This window comes from Bufo bufo, chromosome 2 (genome assembly GCF_905171765.1).
Source record: "Bufo bufo chromosome 2, aBufBuf1.1, whole genome shotgun sequence".
Taxonomy (NCBI): Eukaryota; Metazoa; Chordata; class Amphibia; order Anura; family Bufonidae; genus Bufo; species Bufo bufo.
Window position 1 is genome coordinate 316,351,311 of NC_053390.1, and position 19,681 is coordinate 316,370,991.

Below are 19,681 nucleotides of genomic sequence, written 5' to 3' on the forward strand. Positions count from 1 at the left end.
GTTCCGGATTGCGGACCCATTCACTTGTGGGGAGCACACGGCTGGTGCCCGCATATTGCGGACCCGCTGTTTGCGGGCCGCAATACGGCAACGGCCGTTTGCATGAGGCCTTTTCTTGTGTCCGTGAAAAAAAAGGGATGTGTCAGATTACTGTGGTGGTAATTATCATTTTACAGCTCACAGTAAATGCTGGTAATGAGGTTTATTAAATGTTGGCTGGCCGTGATTTTGGGATAAGTTGTCCAGAAAAAAGAAAAATTCTGGTTGGCAACCCTGATGGCAAGGACCAAAGCCAGCAACATTTTTGCAACAGAATGGGTTTGCTGCAGATTTTATAATCAGCAGCAAGTAATAAATTCTGCATTGATTTTGTTTTATGTTATTGGGGTCTTTAAAAAACATCTTCATATCTACTGTACTGTAAGTTATGGAATACACAATGAAAATCCTCAACAGATTTGCAATGCTAAACAAAGTGTTCTTGATGGATAAAGTCTATTTGGAAATTTATGGGGTCATTTATCAAACTGGTGTAAATTCGAACTGACTTAATTGCCCAAAGCAACCAATCAGATTCCACCTTTCATTTTTGACTGCTCCTTTGAAAAATAAAAAGAGGAATCTGATTGGTTGCTATAGGCTAGGGATCAGCGAATCGACTTCGGATGAAACATCTTAAGTCGATTCACATAAATCTTCATTCCAATACTGTACGGAGCAGTAGCTCCGTACAGTATTAGAATTTATTGGCTCAGATGAGTCGAAGTTATTACTTCACGAAGTCTTGCGAGACTTCACTTAATAACTTCAGAAATTAATTTGTACTGTAAAAAAACATTTCCCGAACTCGGGTTCGGTTCCAAGTGGTGTTTCACCTGAAGTCGATTCGCTCATCCCTACTATGGACAACTAAGCCAATTCTATTTTATACCAGTTTGATAAATGACCCCATAAGTCTATGTGCCAGATAGTTTACTCTACTACACTTGGCTTCGTGAGGGATCGGTCATGTCAAACTAATTTAATCAGTTTCTATGAGGAGGTAAGTTCTAGACTTGACAGCGGCGAATCAATGGATGTCGTGTATCTGGACTTCTCCAAAGCATTTGACACTGTACCACATAAAAGGTTAGTATATAAAATGAGAATGCTCGGACTGGGAGAAAACGTCTGTAAGTGGGTAAGTAACTGGCTCAATGATAGAAAATAGAGGGTGGTTATTAACGGTACACACTCAGATTGGGTCACTGTCACTAGTGGAGTACCTCAGGGGTCAGTATTGGGCCCTATTCTCTTCAATATATTTATTAATGATCTTGTAGAAGGCTTGCATAGTAAAATATAAATTTTCGCAGATGACACTAAACTGTGTAAAGTAATTAACACTGAAGAGGACAGTATACTACTACAGAGGGATCTGGATAGATTGGAGGCTTGGGCAGATAAATGGCAGATGAGGTTTAACACTGACAAATGTAAAGTTATGCACATGGGAAGGAATAATGCAAGTCAACCGTACATACTAAATGGTAAAACACTCGGTAACACTGACATGGAAAAGGATCTAGGAATTTTAATAAACAGCAAACTAAGCTGCAAAAAACAGTGTCAGGCAGCTGCTGCCAAGGCCAATAAGATAATGGGTTGCATTAAAAGGGGCATAGATGCCCGTGATGAGAACATATTCCTACTACTTTACAAATCATTATTCAGACCACACATGGAGTACTGTGTACAGTTCTGGGCTCCAGTGAACAAGGCAGACATAGCAGAGCTGGAGAGGGTCCAGAGGAGGGCAACTAAAGTAATAACTGAAATGGGGCAACTACAGTACCCTGAAAGATTATCAAAATTAGGGTTATTCATGTTAGAAAAAAGACGACTGAGGGGAGATCTAATTACTATGTATAAATATATCAGGGGACAGTACAGAGATCTATCCCATCATCTATTTATCCCCAGGACTGTGACTGTGACGAGGGGACATCCTCTGCGTTTGGAGGAAAGAAGGTTTGTACACAAACATAGAAAAGGATTCTTTACGGTAAGAGCAGTGAGACTATGGAACTCTCTGCCTGAGGAGGTGGTGATGGTGAGTACAATAAAGGAATTCAAGAGGGGCCTGGATGTGTTTCTGGAGCGTAATAATATTACAGGCTATAGCTACTAGAGATGGGTCGTTGATCCAGGGAGTTATTCTGATTGCCTGATTGGAGTTGGGAAGGAATTTTTTATTCCCCTAAAGTGAGGAAAATTGGCTTCTACCTCACAGGGTTTTTTTGCCTTCCTCTGGATCAACTTGCTGGCCTCGCCTACTTCTGTTGTCCCTGCCTATTTGTGACTTGTGTTGGCCCTGCCCACTTGTTTTGCCCCGCCATCTGTCAATTTGGAATCGCCTACAACATGGGGCCACTTTTTTTTTTTTTTCGAGGGCCACTTTAAGTCCGCCCCAACTATTCCTGCACAAGATTTATCATCCAGCCTGAGTCACTGTGATAAATCTGGTGCAGGTCTAAGCTTATGCCATCTTTACGATTAGTAAATCTGGGCCAATGTTTCTGCATATGCTGGGAGAATGCGGGCCTATAGATATATACATTCAGGTTATACAACACATATGCAGATCGTAGGGCAAAAACATGAAGTGAACAGGGTTCCTTGGGTACAAAGTAATGAGAAATGCATTCCAATGCATTACTCTCTGCATGTAAAATGCACAAATATGGACATACTGTGATCATAGCTGCAGTGTAGTCATAATGGTGGTCCTCGCCACTCAATGCCAGCTGGTAGCTGTCACGGTCTCTAAAGTGAGGTGTCATAAGATCTAAGAGACTGGCTGCACGTGATGTGATCTGACAGCCTCTCTGGCTTCAGTGTGGTTGCTGGTAATGACCACAACTCTTGTCTCAGGTGTAGCTTAGTGGTCATTCCAACTCCCCTATTTAGTCTGGCTTCACCCATCATGCTATGCGGTTGATAGCTTTAGTTTGGTATTGGAAGAGCTGGTGTGTGGTCCTCTTCTGAGTTCCTGCTCGTCCATTTACTTCGGAAGCTAAGTGTAACATAGTAACATAGTATATAAGGCCAATAAAAGACATTTGTCCATCCAGTTCGGCCTGTTATCCTGCAAGTTGATCCAGAGGAAGGCAAAAAAATAACTGTGTGGTAAAAGCCAATATTCCCCATTTAAGGGGAAAAAAATTCCTTCCTGACTCCAATCAGGCAATCAGAACTCCCTGGATCAACGACCCATCTCTAGTAGCTATAGCTTATAATATTATTACACTCCAGAAACACATCCAGGCCCCTCTTGAACCCTTTTAGTGAACTCAACATCACCACCTCCTCAGGCAGAGAGTTGCATATTCTCACTGCTCTTACCGTAAAGAATCCTTTTCTATGTTTGTGTACAAACCTTCTTTCCTCCAGACGCAGAGGATGTCCCCTTGTCACAGTCACAGTCCTGGGGATAAATAGATGATGGGAGAGATCTCTGTACTGACCCCTGATATATTTATACATAGTTATTAGATCTCCCCTCAGTCGTCTTTTTTCTAAAGTGAATAACCCTAATTTTGATCATCTTTCAGGGTACTGTAGTCCCCCCATTCGAGTTATTACTTTAGTTGCCCCCCTGCGAACCCTCTCCAGCTCTGCTGTCTGCCTTGTTCACAGGAGCCCAGAACTGTACACAGTACTCCATGTGTGGTCTGACTAGTGATTGGTAAAGTGGCAGGACTATGTTCTCATTACGGCATCTATGCTCCTTTTGATGCAACTGATTTCTACAGCTTGGTTTGCTGTTCACTAAGATCCTAGGTCCTTTTCCATGTCAGTGTTACCCAGTGTTTTACCATTTAGTATGTACGGGTGACTTGCATTATTCCTTCCCATGTGCATAACCTTACATTTGTCAGTGTTAAACCTCATCTGCCACTTATCTGACCAAGCCTCCAATCTATCCAGATCCCTCTGTAGCAGTATAATGTCCTCTTTCGTGTTAATTACTTTACAGTTTAGTGTCATCTGCAAAAATTTATATTTTACTGTGCAAGCCTTCTAAAAGATCATTAATAAATATATTGAACAGAATAGGGCCCAATACTGACCCCTGAGGTACTGCACTAGTGACAGTGACCCAATCTGAATGTGTACTGTTAATAACCAGCCTGTTTTCTATTACTGAGCCAGTTACTTACCCACACACAGATGTTTTCTCCCATTCCGAGCATTCTCATTTTATATACTAACCTTTCTTGCGGTACAGTGTCAAATGCTTTGGAGAAGTCCAGATATACGACATCCATTGATTCTCCGCTGTCAAGTCTAGAACTTACCTCCTCATAGAAACTGATTAAATTAGTTTGACATGACCGTTCCCTTATAAAGCCATGCTGATACGGCGTTATTTGCTTATTTTCATTGAGGTACTCCAAGATAGCATCTCTTAGAAAACCTCCAAACAGTTTACCCACGACAGATGTTAAACTTACTGGCCTATAGTTTCCGGGCTCTGTTTTTCGACCCTTTTTGAATATTGGAACACTTGCTATGCGCCAATCCTGTGGAACACTCCCTGTCAGCATAGAGTCCTTAAATATCAGAAATAAGGGTCTGGCTATGACATTACCTCATTCTCTTAGGATACGGGGGTGTATGCCATCTGGTCCTGGCGATTTGTCTATTTTAATGTTTTTAAGACGCCGCTGTACTTCTTCCTGGGTCAGACAGGGCACTTTTAATGGGGAATTTACTTTTACGTTCTGCAATTCATCTGACAGTTTATTTTCCTCAGTGAATACAGTGGAGAAAAAAATATTTAATAGCTTTGCTTTCTCATCTCTCTCTGCAACTCCCCCCTCATTACTCTGTAGAGTGTGACACCTTCAGATTTATACTTTTTACCATTTATATAATTGTAGAACATTTTAGGGTTAGTTTTGCTCTCTTTGGCAATTAATCTCTCGGTCTCTAGTTTCGCTGCTTTTATTAGTATTTTACATATTATATTTTTTTCCTTATAGTTTTTCAGTGCTTCCTCGCACCCTCCTGTTTTAGTGATTTAAATGCTTTCTTTTTGTCATTTATTGCTTTCTTTACAGTTCTATTTATCCACATAGATTTTTTCTTGTTACTTAACCTTTTATTCCCATAAGGTATGTACCTCTCACAATTAGATTTTAGGATGGTTTTAAAAATATCAAATTTTGTGGCTGTATTTTTATTTTTGAGGACTTTGTCCCAGTTAGTTAGGCCTATGGCCTCTCTTAGTTGGCTAAATTTAGCTTTTTTGAAGTTTGGTATTTTTGTTCCTCCCTGTAGAAACACTCTTTTGAATGACAATTGGAATGTTATTACTTTATGGTCACTATTTCCCAGGTATTCCCCAACCTGCATATCTGTTGTTCTGTCAGGTCTATTGGTTAATACTAAGTCCAGTATGGCCGTCCCTCTAGTCGGGTACTGAACCAGTTTGGAAAGGTAATTGTCTTTGGTTATTGCCAAGAACCTGTTTCCTTTATGAGATATACAGGTTTCAGTTTCCCAGTCTATATCTGGGTAGTTGAAGTCCCCCATAATAATGACCTCATTATGATCTGCCGCCTCATCTATCTCATTTAGTAGAATATTTTCTGTGAACTCTGGTATATTAGGTGGTTTATAATAAACTCCTATTAGTATTTTATTATTGTTTTTGCCTCCATGTATTTATACCCACAGTGACTCCACATGTTCATATCCCTCACTTATATCTTCTCGGACTGTGGGCTTTACAAAGGACTTTACATAAAGGCAGACCCCTCCCTCTCTTCATTTTTTTGCGATCCTTTCTAAACAGACTGTAACCCTGTATGTTAAACGCCCAGTCATAGCTATCATCCAGCCATGTCTCAGTTATTCCCACTATGTCATAGTCCTCCTCACACATCACTAATTCCAGTTCACCAGTTTTATTAGTCAGGCTTCTGGCATTAGTATACATACAATTGAGAGGTTTATGTATATTTTTTACCCTACACCTTTTATTCTGAACTGTTCTAGTCCCTCCTTTCATTCCTCCCCCATTGTTGGTCTTTATTTATCATAAGAAACAGTTTAGGTTCTCTCTTCCTGTCCACTACTGCTGCTTTCCAATAGACATACAGCAGCGAGCAGAATGTGAGAGACAGCACATGCGCATTGCGCTTGCCGTCTCCTCAAACAGCTGATCGGTGGGGGTGCCGGGTGTTGGACCCCTGCCGATCCGATATTGATGACCTATCCTCAGGATAGGTCATCAATATTAAAAGCCAGGACAACCCCTTTAATGACAATGAGTGCCGGGTTTTGACCGATGCATGCAATGGGTCGTATTATAGTTGAATTATGACATAAAAAACCATTGCACTGTAAGTCTGATGGTCAGAAATATATGCATAAGCTGAGCAGGTTTTAGGCAAGAAAAAAATTATATTTTCCTAATTTCCCTAGTTCTCTTTTAGCCCTTTGTTTACCTGCAAAAACAACAATCTCTAAGGTTTTCCTCATGAATATTTGTGCCCCTCCCCCTGCTCTGCAGAATAAATACAAATGCTGCCATGAGTGAAATGTTTGACTGCTGGGATACCCAGCAGCATGTTATATGTGTATGACTACAAGTCCCAGCTGTTCAATGACACTGCTGATACACACAGGATCTTCCCCCTACCTGTTCTTGTGCAATGCTCTGCAGAACTCCTCCAGTCTGTCAGCTCTGTGTCTGCAGGGTGAGGATCCTGTGTCTCTTCACTGCCTACAGCTGCTCAGCAAAGCCTCCAGCCCTGTCTGCTGCAAAAGGGGTTAAAGGTACCTGAAGAATCCAGTGGGAGGGAGACACAGGACAGACAGCACAAAAAAATAACTCGGACAACCCCTTTAATGGGGTCCAGCAGTATCTGACTAGGCCAGATCTGGTGAACTCCAGTAGGCTGTTCCTCTGCCAGAACAGTTAAACACAGATGTTAAACTAGCCTTAGACCTCCAGTTGGGCAGAAACGCACAACATCCTAAGCATATTTTACAACATTGCAGTTTGTATATTAGGGACAAATAGACACTGCCCCAGAATGGCTGAAACCGACACAGGAAAGCCCATTTCTGGGTTGGGCTTACCTGTGCGGTACACTAGAGCAGTGGTTATATGCAAATGGATTGTTCTGTGATATATTGTTATGTAATGTATTGCAATCTTTGCATGTACTTCAGCCGTATATCATTCAAAGCAGATTTTGATAGATGAGAAGAATACTACTTTAGAATGCGCTTGAATGTATGTGCTAAAACTTGGCGTTCTCTGAATATATGGGCCTGCGAGCCATGCAACATTTTTAATTTTAAAGAATAAAGTAATGAATGTACCAAAGGTTCTTCATAAGCGTGAGTAACATTCTTCTCATCTAGCAACCCCTGCTCTAGTGTACCGCACAGGTAAGCCCAACCCAGAAATGGGCTTTCCTGTGTCAGTTTCAGCCATCCCGGGGCAGTGTCTATTTCTCCCTAATATACAAACTGCAATGTTATAAAGTATGCTTAGGATGTTGTGCGTTTCTGCCCAACTGGAGGTCTAATTTAACATCTGTGTTTAACTGTTCTGGCAGAGGAACAGCCTACTGGAGTTCACCGAATCTGGCCTAGTCAGATACTGCTGGGCCCCATTAAAAAGGTTGTCCGAGTTATTTTTTTGTGCTGTCTGATTGTGATTGTGGAGTCAGAGTGAGACTCTAAGTCAGCCTAGTGTTAAATAACATACAGGAGTATATAGATTGATTATGTAATGTATTGCACCTGTTGGGGAAAAAACCCCTTCTATAATTGTCGGGGTCCCAATTGAAGTGTCCTTATGAGCGCTCAGAGAGCTGACACAGACACACTACTTAATCAGATTCTCTCCTTTATTCCACACACATATACATCTTTATAACACTACACAGATAAATATCATAGACAAATCTGGCCCACCACCAAGGGGGTGGAAATCGAAACTAATAATTTGATTCGTTATTCACAAAAGGGTCAATACTTCTGCACTATACTAACAGAATTCTAATAATTAAAACGTTTCTGCAGCATCTTATATCAAAGTTGACATTCTTCAGCAGTATATCCCGAAACTGAGAAAACAAAACATAACTTTCTTGGACATCAAACTCTGATAAGGGGAGCGAGGGAGCTGCTTACCTTGGCCTTGTAGCTGGAACATTTGGTTTATTCACAGAAACCCCCCTCCCCCCTCATCCTTCACAGCTGGCTCAGTAATTTTCCACATATGCACAAGATGGAGGACATGTTTATACAAAATGGATTCTCATCCCTCACAATTCCCCCATTTTGAGATATCTTGGAACTGACATCTTAACCCAGTGGTACTTCGGTTGGGAAAGGCCCAACTGCCACCCGGAGGCCAGATTCCCTCTCAGGTATTGATGCAGTTCCCAAGACCGCTCAATAATCTTGGTACTTTCTCCTTTTGGTACAGAACCTGTTGGTGCACATAAACATAAGCTTAATCACAGCATATACTACTATTATAATCAACACTACTTGCATTATTGTTTGTAAAATTCCCACTAACCACCCACCGATTTGAACCAGTTATCGGGATTTAGAAATGAGAAAGCCGCGCTCTGGACAGCAAAGACACAGAGCATTAACATGATTGATAATGCTCCGTGCCTCTCTGTAATCTTTTTACTACAAAATCACAGTGGGATAAAGTTGTCACCGTGATTTTGTAGTAAAAAGAACACAGAGAGGCACTGAGCATTATCAATCATGTTAATGCTCTGTGTCTCTGCTGTCCAGAGCGCAGCTTGGCACTCTTTCACGCAGCGGATTACCCGCACGGCATCCGCTCGTGTGAAAGAGCCCTTAGGCTTGTATCCTTTCAACAGCCTCCTTTCTTTCTGGGGTAAGGTGGCAAGTTCCATGGGAGAGACCGTGTCCTAGAAATACAACCTACAACAAATACAGGACTACTGAGCCGGGCTGGGCCCAGTTTGTAGGGACAGACTGCAAAGCCTGTGTATACATTGTCGGGGAGTTCTGCGCTCCCTAAAGCAGGACGGTCCAAGTATACTGGTTGCCCTTTAATATAAAGGCAAACAGATACTGACAGTCAGGATGCAGCGGGACACTAAAGAAAGCATTTGTCAGGTCTATCACTGTGAAACATGTAGCAGTGGATGGAACTTGTGACAGTAAGGTATGTGGGTTTGGCGCTATTGGAGTTTGTAAGACTGTCACCTTGTTGACTTCACTAAGATCATAAACCATCCTGTAACTGACAGGCTGTCCCTTAACTGGTTTCTTCTTTATTGGGAACAGCGGGGTATTAGCGGGAGATACTGTTTTTATCAATACACCGGCCTGGAGAAAAGCATAAATTTGACTGGCCACTGCTATCTCCTGGGTAAGACAGGGGGTACTGCTTCACTTGAGGGGGCTGACATCCTGGCTTAAGATGCACAGTGACCAGAGACACAAGGAGTTTCCCTATGTCTGTTTTTGATGTTGCTCATAAATACTTCGGTACCAGCTCAAGAACAGCCTGGTCTACAAGGGTTAATTCTGATGGTTCAGTTTCAGGCAGGGCCAGTGTCGCTATTAAGGGACATAATACTTCAGGTAGTGCCGTCGGGGTAAAAGTGTATGTGGGCTCCCAGTGCTTGCAAAACATCATTCCCTAAAAGAGGTTCTGGCAGGTTTTCTTTAACTCCTTAAGGACCGTGCTCATTTTCACCTTCAGGACCAGGCCATTTTTTGCTAATCTGACCAGTGTCACTTTATGTGGTAATAACTTTAAAACGCTTTGACTTATCCAGGCCATTCTGAGAATGTTTTTTCGTCACATATTGTACTTCATGACACTGGTAAAATGGAGTAATAAAAAATCATTTTTATTTATGAAAAATACAAAATTTGTAAGAAAATTTAGAAAAATTTGCAAGTTTCAATTTCTCTACTTCTATAATACATATTAATACCTACAAAAATAGTTATTACTTTACATTTCCCATATGTCTACTTCATGTTAGGATCATTTTGGGAATAACATTTTATTTTTGAGGGACGTTACAAGGCTTAGAAGTTTATAAGTAAATCTTGAATTTTTTCAGAAATTTTCAAAAACCAACTTTTTAAGGACTAGTTCAGGTCTGAAGTCACTTTGTGAGGCTTACATAATAGAAACCACCCAAAAATGGCCCCATTCTAGAAACTACACCCCTCAAGAAATTCAAAACTGATTTTACAAACGTCGTTAAACCTTTAGGTGTTCCACAAGAATTAATGGAAAATAGAGATACAATTTCAAAATTTCACTTTTTTGGCAGATTTTCCATTTTAATATTTTTTTCCAGTTACAAAGCAAGGGTTAACAGCCAAACAAAACTCAATATTTATGGCCCTGATTCTGTAGTTTACAGAAACACTCCATATGTGGTCGTAAACTGCTGTACGGGCACACGGCAGGGCGCAGAAGGAAAAGAATGCCATACGGTTTTGGAAGGCAGATTTTGCTGGACAGTTTTTTTTTACACCATGTCCCATTTGAAGCCCCCCTGATGCACCCCTAGAGTAGAAACTCCATAAAAGTGACCCCATCTAAGAAACTACACCCCTCAAGGTATTCAAAACTGATTTTACAAACGTCGTTTACCCTTTAGGTGTTCCACAAGAATTAATGGAAATAGAGATACAATTTAAAAATTTCATTTTTTTGGCAGATTTTCCATTTTAATATTTTTTTTCCAGTTACAAAGCAAGGGTTAACAGCCAAACAAAACTCAATATTTATGGCCCTGATTCTGTAGTTTACAGAAACACCCCATATTTGGTCGTAAGCTGCTGTACGGGCACACGGCAGGGCGCAGAAGGAAAGGAATGCCATACAGTTTTTGGAAGGCAGATTTTGCTAGACTGTTTTTTGACACCATGTCCCATTTGAAGCCCCCCTGATGCACCCCTAGAGTAGAAATTCCAAAAAAGTGACCCCATTTAAGAAACTACGGGATAGGGTGGAAGTTTTGTTGGTACTAGTTTAGGGTACATATGATTTTTGGTTGCTCTATATTACACTTTTTGTGAGGCAAGGTAACAAGAAATAGCTGTTTTGGCACAGTTTTCTTTTATTATTTACAACATTCATCTGACAGGTTAAATCATGTGGTATTTTTATAGAGCAGGTTGTCACGGACGCGGCGATACCTAATTTACAATCTTTTTAATTTATGTAAGTTTTACACAATGATTTCATTTTTGAAACAAAAAAATCATGTTTAGTGTCTCCATAGTCTGAGAGCCATAGTTTTTTCAGTTTTTGGGCGATTATCTTAAGTAGGGTCTAATTTTTTGTGGGGATGAGATGACGGTTTAATTGGAACTATTTTGGGGTTTATATGACTTTTTGAACGCTTGCTATTAAACTTTTTGTCATGTAAGGTGACAAAAAATTGCTTTTTTTTATTTTTTTACGGTATTCATCTGAGGGGTAGGTCATGTGATATTTTTATAGAGCAACTTATTACAGACGTGGTGATACCAAATATGTATACTTTTTTTTATTTATGTAAGTTTTACACAATAATATCATTTTTGAAAAAAAAAAATCATGTTTTAGTGTCTCCATATTCTGAGAGCCATAGTTTTTTTCAGGGGTTAAGTCATGTCATATGCTTTATAGAGCCGGTCGATACGGACGCGGCGATACCTAATATGTCTACTTACCCCCCCCCCCCCCCCTCCCTATTTCTTACCAATTTTTTTTTTACTTTATTTGGGGAAAATTAAATTTTTGTTTACTTTTACTTGAAACTTTTAATTTTTGGGGGGGAAAACTTTATTTTTTCAACTTTTTTTTCACTTTCTTTTTTTTGTCCCACTTCGGGATTTCAACTTTTGGGGGTCTGATCCTTTACAATGCATTGACTGTATGAGTAATACTGTGTGTATTAATCATACAGCTTCCGGCCTGTGAGATCCAGGGGGCTGGATCTCACAGGCTCGTCACAGGAAGGCAGCACTGATGCCTCAGGAAGGTATCACGCTGCCTTCCATGCCATCGGGTCCCCCTTACAGCCCCACGGGGACCCGATGGCACCGCCGCCGCCCACAACATGAAAAGCTGCAAACCGCAGGTCTGAATTGGGTCACTGGACCTCCCTGCGCATTTAGCCAAGGTGCCTGCTCAATGATTTGAGCAGGCACCTTGTTCCGATCACTGCCCGCCACGCGGCGGTGATTGGAAATACACAGGGCGTACAGGTACGCCCTGTGTCCTTAAGTACCAGGACATGGGGTTGCCCATTTCCTAGCAGGGGGTAAAAATGGCAGTGGAGGTCTGTTGATCTCCACTGTCAGTATCATCAGGCGCTTCCCATTGCCAACGCGGAGCGCGGAAATCACGGTTTATGTGGCCAGGTTTCCCACTGTTAAATCATCTTAACTCTCTACGGGATGTTTGTTGCTGTCCTTGGCGCTGATTGACATATTTGACTGCAGCCCCTGAATTCTTTTTCATGTCTAGTTCTAAACCTTTTGCAGCAGCAATCAATTGTGGCAGTGGAGTGACTCGCCATTCAGGTTTACAGGCTTTTAACTTGGCTTGCAGAGCATGTCTCAAGCCTTCCATAAATGCTGATGTCAACAATTTCTCACCCATTCCAGTCTAATCCCAACCCATGTCAGTCCAAATGGTCCGCAGTCCAGCTGCATACGTCTGTACTGTCTCTTGAGGTCCCTGAGCTACGTCTTTTAGACTCCTGGAACTCTCATCTTCTTTTCCCTTTGTCCATTCCTTGAAAACTTGGACAAACTCTGCCCCTGATGGTAGAGTTTTCTCCCAGTCTTCTAGAGACAAATTGACAAAAGCCCTCCTCCTATGTTCAGTCAGGAAATGGTCCACATCCCGAAACTGAGAAAACAAAACATAACTTTCTTGGACATCAAACTCTGATAAAGGGAGAGAGGGAGCTGCTTACCTTGGCCTTGTAGCTAGAACATTTGGTTTATTCACAGAACACCCCCCCCCCCCCCCATCCTTCACAGCTGGCTCAGTAATTTTCCACATATGCACAAGATGGAGGACATGTTTATACAAAATGGATTCTCATCCCTCAAACACCCAGCATAACTATGGATGGACGGCAAAGCCAGGGTTAACAATATTGGCTCAGTCCTTGTAGGAGGTTAGATGAGGGCTGGCCCGATCTTAAACTTAAGGGCTCATGCACACAAACATTTTTTGTCCGCATTTTTTGTAGGTCAGATGCGGACCCATGCACCTCAATGAAAAAAAAAATAGAACATGTCCTATTCGTGTCCGTATTACAGACAAGGGTACAGGACAGTTCTACTATGGGCAGGTATCCATGTTTTGCAGATCTGCAATTTGCAGACCGCAAAACAGGCTACGGTTGTGTACATGAGCCCTAAGTCAGTACAGATTGAAGTTGAGAGAGAGAGAGGAAGCTGTGCCTTATGCTCCCTCTTCTCAGGTCCAAAAAGCTAGACATTTACTGATCTCACCATCTCTACAAGGGTCTTTAGGACCACAGAATAAGATGGTGGCGTGTGCAACACGCGAGGCCCAGCGTCTCCTCAGATTTTGCAAGTTATCAGTGTTATTCCTTCATTTCAGGTCTGTTCATTCATAGCAGCTTTGCTTTTACATCTTACACCCGACAAGATCTTTTGGATATACGATTACACACAGGGCCGTCTTTAATATTGATTGGACCCTGGGCAAGAATTTCCTTGGGCCCCCTGAAATGCCATCTGTCTTCATGAGTGATTATCGCAGGGAAGGCAGGTTAGTTAGTGTACCCGAGCATTAGATTTTAAGACACCTGTGGCCACCACGGGGGCACAGGAGGCAGAAGCACAGCTCCCGCACAGCCAGTCTCCCCTTTTCAAATAGAAGACGGGTGGCCCTTAGCAACGCTCATTTCAGAGAGCGCTGCTAAGGGCCATTTCAGCCACAGTTTTCTACTAAAATTAAAAGTTTTGGCCAAATAAACTATATTCTAAAAATGTTACTTATCACTTGCCCTACACTTTAGCAAAAAAAATTTAATGGCAGTTACACTTTAAGCTCTTCCAAGCGACGGTCGTCCTGAGGATCGGTGATAAATGCCTGTCATACGGTTGCTAATCACTGCAGTATTATTTATTTAGGGACTGTAAGCACATGCAGTCTCAGGAGTGGTCCACACCACACCCCTGCCTTGCAGCCAGGACCAGTATCTGTACACATATGTATGGCATAATTAATGGAATGACACATCACACATAACATGACATGAGTTACCAGGCTGCCTGGTAAAGACCTGTGTCACTCATGTCATGTGTGATGTGTCATTCCATTAATTATGCCATACATACGTGTACAGATACTGGTCCAGGCAGCAGGCTGCAGGCCAGCAGACACATGATTATTGCCACATCATGTGTCACAGACTCACATGCCATTCTGACTGTACTGTACAGCCATTCAGACAGTTCCACTTCCTTTAGACAAGCGAGCCTGCAGTGCACACCAGCGACAAGGGACTTACTTACAGATAGTCTAGAGGTGACCGTGACTCAGGTGAGTAACCGAACCGTTACTGAGTGTCTAGACTAGTGATGGTGGTGGTGATGGACTGGGTGTCTCCTCTGTGACGCGGCCGCCTTTACAAGTTGAGGAACTTGAGGGCCGAGGCAGAATGTGGCACAGAGGCAGGCAGCGTACAGTGGCGTTGCTAGGGCTGGTGTCACCCGGTGTGGTAGAAAATGGTGTCACCCCTCCCCCCGAAGCAATAATATTTTTGCCATATATGGGGGCTATGGTGGTGCTAGCAGTCAGAGCCTGGTCTCGGGAGGGGCACTTCCAGATTATTTTCTGTCCGCCGCCACAAAACAATGGTGCTTATAGAACAGACTACACAGTGTAGCGGTATACTGTATATTGTGTGGCACAGTGTAGCGGTATACTGTATATTGTGTGGCACAGTGTAGGCTATATGTGTATAACATAAACATATTTCACATGAAAACTTACAATTGCTTGGCCCTTGGGGATCTCGGACACCACTTCAACACTTTGGCCGGGGGTTCGGCGGAGCTGATGTTGTGTTTTATCCTAATGAGAAAGATTTCATAATAAGGATTTGGGGAAGGGGAAGAGGGATAGCAGAGCAGGGAGAGGCTGGTGCTGCTACTAGGGGGTCATACCATGGGGGAGTAATAAAGCCCACCATAATGCCCCCCCCCAGTAGAAATAATTATCCTTTTAATGTGACAGTGCAAAAAATACCCCCTTGTAATGCCCCCAGTTGAGCTAATGTCCCCATAGTGCCCCCATAATGTCCCAGTATAAAATACCCCTATATAGTGCCCCCAGTAAATTCCCCCATAGTGCTCCTCTCCCCCCTTCCTGCTAGTGCCCCCCATAATGTACCAGTATAAAATGCCCCATATATAGTGCCGCAGTAGATGCCCTCAGTGTCCGGCCTCTGATAGGCTGCCGGCCTAGTGTCCCCCATAATGCCCCCCAATAATGTGCCAGTAAGTGTCCCCATAGATGCCCCCCATGTGCCAGTATCAAGTGCCTCTCTCCTACCCCCATGTCCCAGCATCATAGTGCCACTCCCCCCCCCAAAAAAGTGCCAGTATCAAGAGCCTCTCTCCTCCTCCCCCCCATGTCCCAGTATCATAGTGCCATCTCCCCCCCAAAAGTGCCAGTATCAAGTGCCTCTCCCCCCATGTCCCAGTATCATAGTGCCACCCCCCCCAAAAAAAAGTGCCAGTATCAAGAGCCTCTCTCCCCCCCATGTCCCAGTAACATAGTGCCATCTCCCCCCCCCCAAAAGTGCCAGTATCAAGTGCCTCTCTCTTCCGCCCCATTTCCCAGTATCATAGTGCCACCCCCCCCCCCCTAAAAGTGCCAGTATCAAGTGCCTCTCTCCTACCCCCCATGTCCCAGTATCATACTATAGTGCCATCTCCCCCCCCCCAAAGTGCCAGTATCAAGTGCCTCTCTCCTTCCCCCCAAGTGCCAGTATCATAGTGCCAACCCCCCCATGTGCCAGTATCAGGTGCCAACCCCCCTCCCCCCCCACATGTACCAGTATCATAGTGCCAACCCCCCCCCCCTCATGTGCCAGTATAAGGTGCAAACCCCCCTCCCCCCATATGCCAGTATCAAGTGCCTCCCGCTCCCCCCATGGCAGTAACAGTCCGGTATTAAAAAAATATAATAAACACTTATACTTACCTCCATATCAGCGATGCGTTGCAGCCTCATCCTGTGTCCCGCCCTGTATGTCCATATATGGAATCAGTGCTTGTGTATTCTAATTTAGCCTGTATTTCAGAAAAGTTTCTGCTGGGATTTGAACCCACGACCTTCTGTATCAGAGGCAGAGCTGGGTGTGCTGGGGCAGCTGTCATATATAGAGATATAGTAGTGCTGAGTGTGCTGGTGCAGCTGTCATGTGTATTAGATGTAGCAGAGCTGGGTGTGCTGGGGCAGCTGTCATATATAGAGATATAGCAGAGCTCAGTGTGCTGGGACAGCTGTCATATAGAGATATAGCAGTGCTGTGTGTGTTAGGGTAGCTGTCATGTGTATAGATGTACACTTAGCCACCTATAACAGTAGAAGTCTCATATTTTTTCAGTCAATGGTAATGCAGCTCTTATGGCTGTGTGATTAGGTGCTTTGCCTCTGATACAGAAGGTTGTGGGTTCGAATCCCAGACACATCTCTTCCTCTCCTGAGGACGGCAATACAAATGACTATGCCTGAGGAGGAGCTAGCACGGCACTGGCCGGCAGACTCGGCAGTAAGTAATTGCAATTGACACACGCCGCTCGCTCGCATAGACAACAAGTGAATGTGGGAGTCGGGAAACGGAGCTGCCCCAGGCCTTCAGGAGCAACTGGGCCCGGGGCAGCTGCCCCTTTTGCCCTGCGGCAAAGACGGCCCTGATTACACAACTCCGACAGTTTTATCAGCAACCTTCGACTCATCCCTGAAATAAGAACACCCGACTCTTTGCAGGCTACTCTGCTGATCGGAGGTGCTTGAAGAAGGCGCAGGGACCACAAACAAAGGTGGGGGAAGTGTGGCGGGCTAACAGCTAAGCTAAGGCTAACACCATATTGGCTTTTTTACCAAGCATTTTCCTTGCTAATGTGCGGTCCCTGGTGAACAAAATGGATGAGTTACGACTATGGATCACCAACAACAGGATACTTATGGATTGAAATGCCATAATACCCACAGAAACATGGCTACACAGTGAAATATCTCACAGTGCAGTCGAGCTGGTCGGATGCCATACTCTCTGGGCGGACAGAATAGCGGATGATTCCGGTAAGAAAAGAGGCGGAGGACTGTGCATTTATGTTAACAAGGCTTGGTGTACGAACTCTGTCATTGTTGGAAAACATTGCTCAGCTGACCTAGAGTATCTCATGGTTAAGTGTCGACCGTTCTATCTGCCAAGGGAGTTCACCTCCACTATAATAACAGCTGCATATATCCCACCGGATGCTAATGCCAAGTTTGCTATGAACGAAATTCATGCGGTCATCAGCAAACAACAATCTGCACACCCTGAGGTTGCATTTATTGTAGCAGGTGACTTTAACCATTCCAACCTAAAGTCACTACTACCTAAATTTCATCAACATGTCTCCTGCCATACCAGAGGGGATAAAACCTTGGACCATGTCTATACAAACATTGTTGGATCCTACAAGGCAACGCCCCTCCCCCACTTGGGACAGTCGGATCACCTTTCTTTGTTTCTCACCCACAAGTACTTGCCGCGTATCAACCGTGTGAAACCATCATTGAAGACAATCAAAGAGTGGCCAGCGGGGGGAGATTCTGTACTCCAGGTCAGGTTTAAAGACACGGACTGGAGCATGTTTGCCTCTCAGGCCACTTGTGGTTCTCACACTAACATTGATTCTTATACGTACTGAGTACTGGAATACATCAATACCACAATTGACAATGTTACCACAGAAAAGCAGATCACAATGTACCCAAATCAGAAACCATGGATGAACAAGGAAGTGCGGCTTCTACTAAAGGCACGTAATATTGCCTTTAGATCAGGTGACGCTCAGGCCTATAGTACGTCCAGGGCAGACCTGAAGAGGGGCATCAAGAAGGCCAAGCACAGCTACAAGCTGAAAGTGGAGGAACACTTTGTCAACTCTGAACCACGACACGTGGCTGGGCATTCAGGCCATCTCTGACTATAAGCTCAGCAATTCCACACAGACTGCCATGACTGTGTCCTCCCCTCAATGAGTAACCAATATAAATAAAAGTTTTTTGGATTTTCATATACACGAAAGTCAGCTTCATTTTTTGGTGATTATTATGACTCGGGGGTCCGTTTTTTTTATATCAATCTGTCCGGTTTGTTTCTTCAGAGTGCATTTTTGTATCCTCAAGCATTCACTTGAGATGGAATTCCGGACGCACACTGCTCTATGGCATACGCAGGCAGAAGATCTGTTTAACAATGGTGGGAGCACTAGTGAGGAGGTGGATGGTCGGCAGATACGGGACCTCAAGAACGAACTCAAAAAATACCATCTTAAACAGGTGAAAACCTGGTGGAACCAGGTATCCCTGGAAAATTATTTAAAATGCAATTACATCCCTAGAGGCCTAAGGATCCAAATTTTTCCCACCTACAACAGCCAGGACACGGATTTCCTGACAAAGTGGGAGGAGTCATGCAACATCTGCTCCAGGTCTTTGATACAGGCTATTATCGATTTGAACAAAAAAAAAAACACTATGTGAGTTGGAACCGGTTATTCAATGTAGTACTGAACTACTTGTATCTCGATTGTCCACTGGTGAACATGAAAAATGGGAAAAAGAGATTCAAGACTCATACGACATATGGGAAAAACAAATAAAATCAGAAAAAAGTAAAAAATTCCAACGGGATAAACTAGACTATGAGAACAACTTCGTCTATAAATGGCGCAAATTTCCGGCTGAGTCCCGATCTAGATCCAGTTCTATGTCCTCAAATACATCCGTGGGTGGTGATTCTAATCAGTCAGTGCGGCTACCTACACGATATTCAAGCCGCAGAATGAAGAGGAAGGCATCCCCGACACATCATAAACAAAACTATCCTAAGCGCAATGCTGATAACTCAACATCTGTCACCAACCCCAAGGTAATTAATCTATCAAATACAGAATTGTCTAGAGCACAATTAAAGGTACTTAGTCTTGGCCTATCATTTGTGCCATCTGATTATTTTGATTGTTTTACAGTAGTTAAAGATCTCAATCTCTTTGCTCGCAAGCTGATTTTTAAAAGGATGTTTTTTACGAGAGATGTACCGCAAGCAACCCTTACCACGCCACAAGAAATAGAGGCGGTTACCATTTTGGAGGAACAAGAACCAGGGGCAATTGGGCCGTGTGGTAAGTTTCCTTCCTCCCTCCTACCAAAATCAACTAGGTTCCCGGCCTTCAGCATGTACCCCAACATTCAGGCATTCGTACAGTTGGTCACCCGAGATCTCCATAAGATCTCTGCCTCCTATCCCACTAAGTTTAATAATCTGACACAGCGAAGGGCCGTTAAAAAGCTGCAAAAAATGAAGGAGGTGGTGATTAAACCCGCCGATAA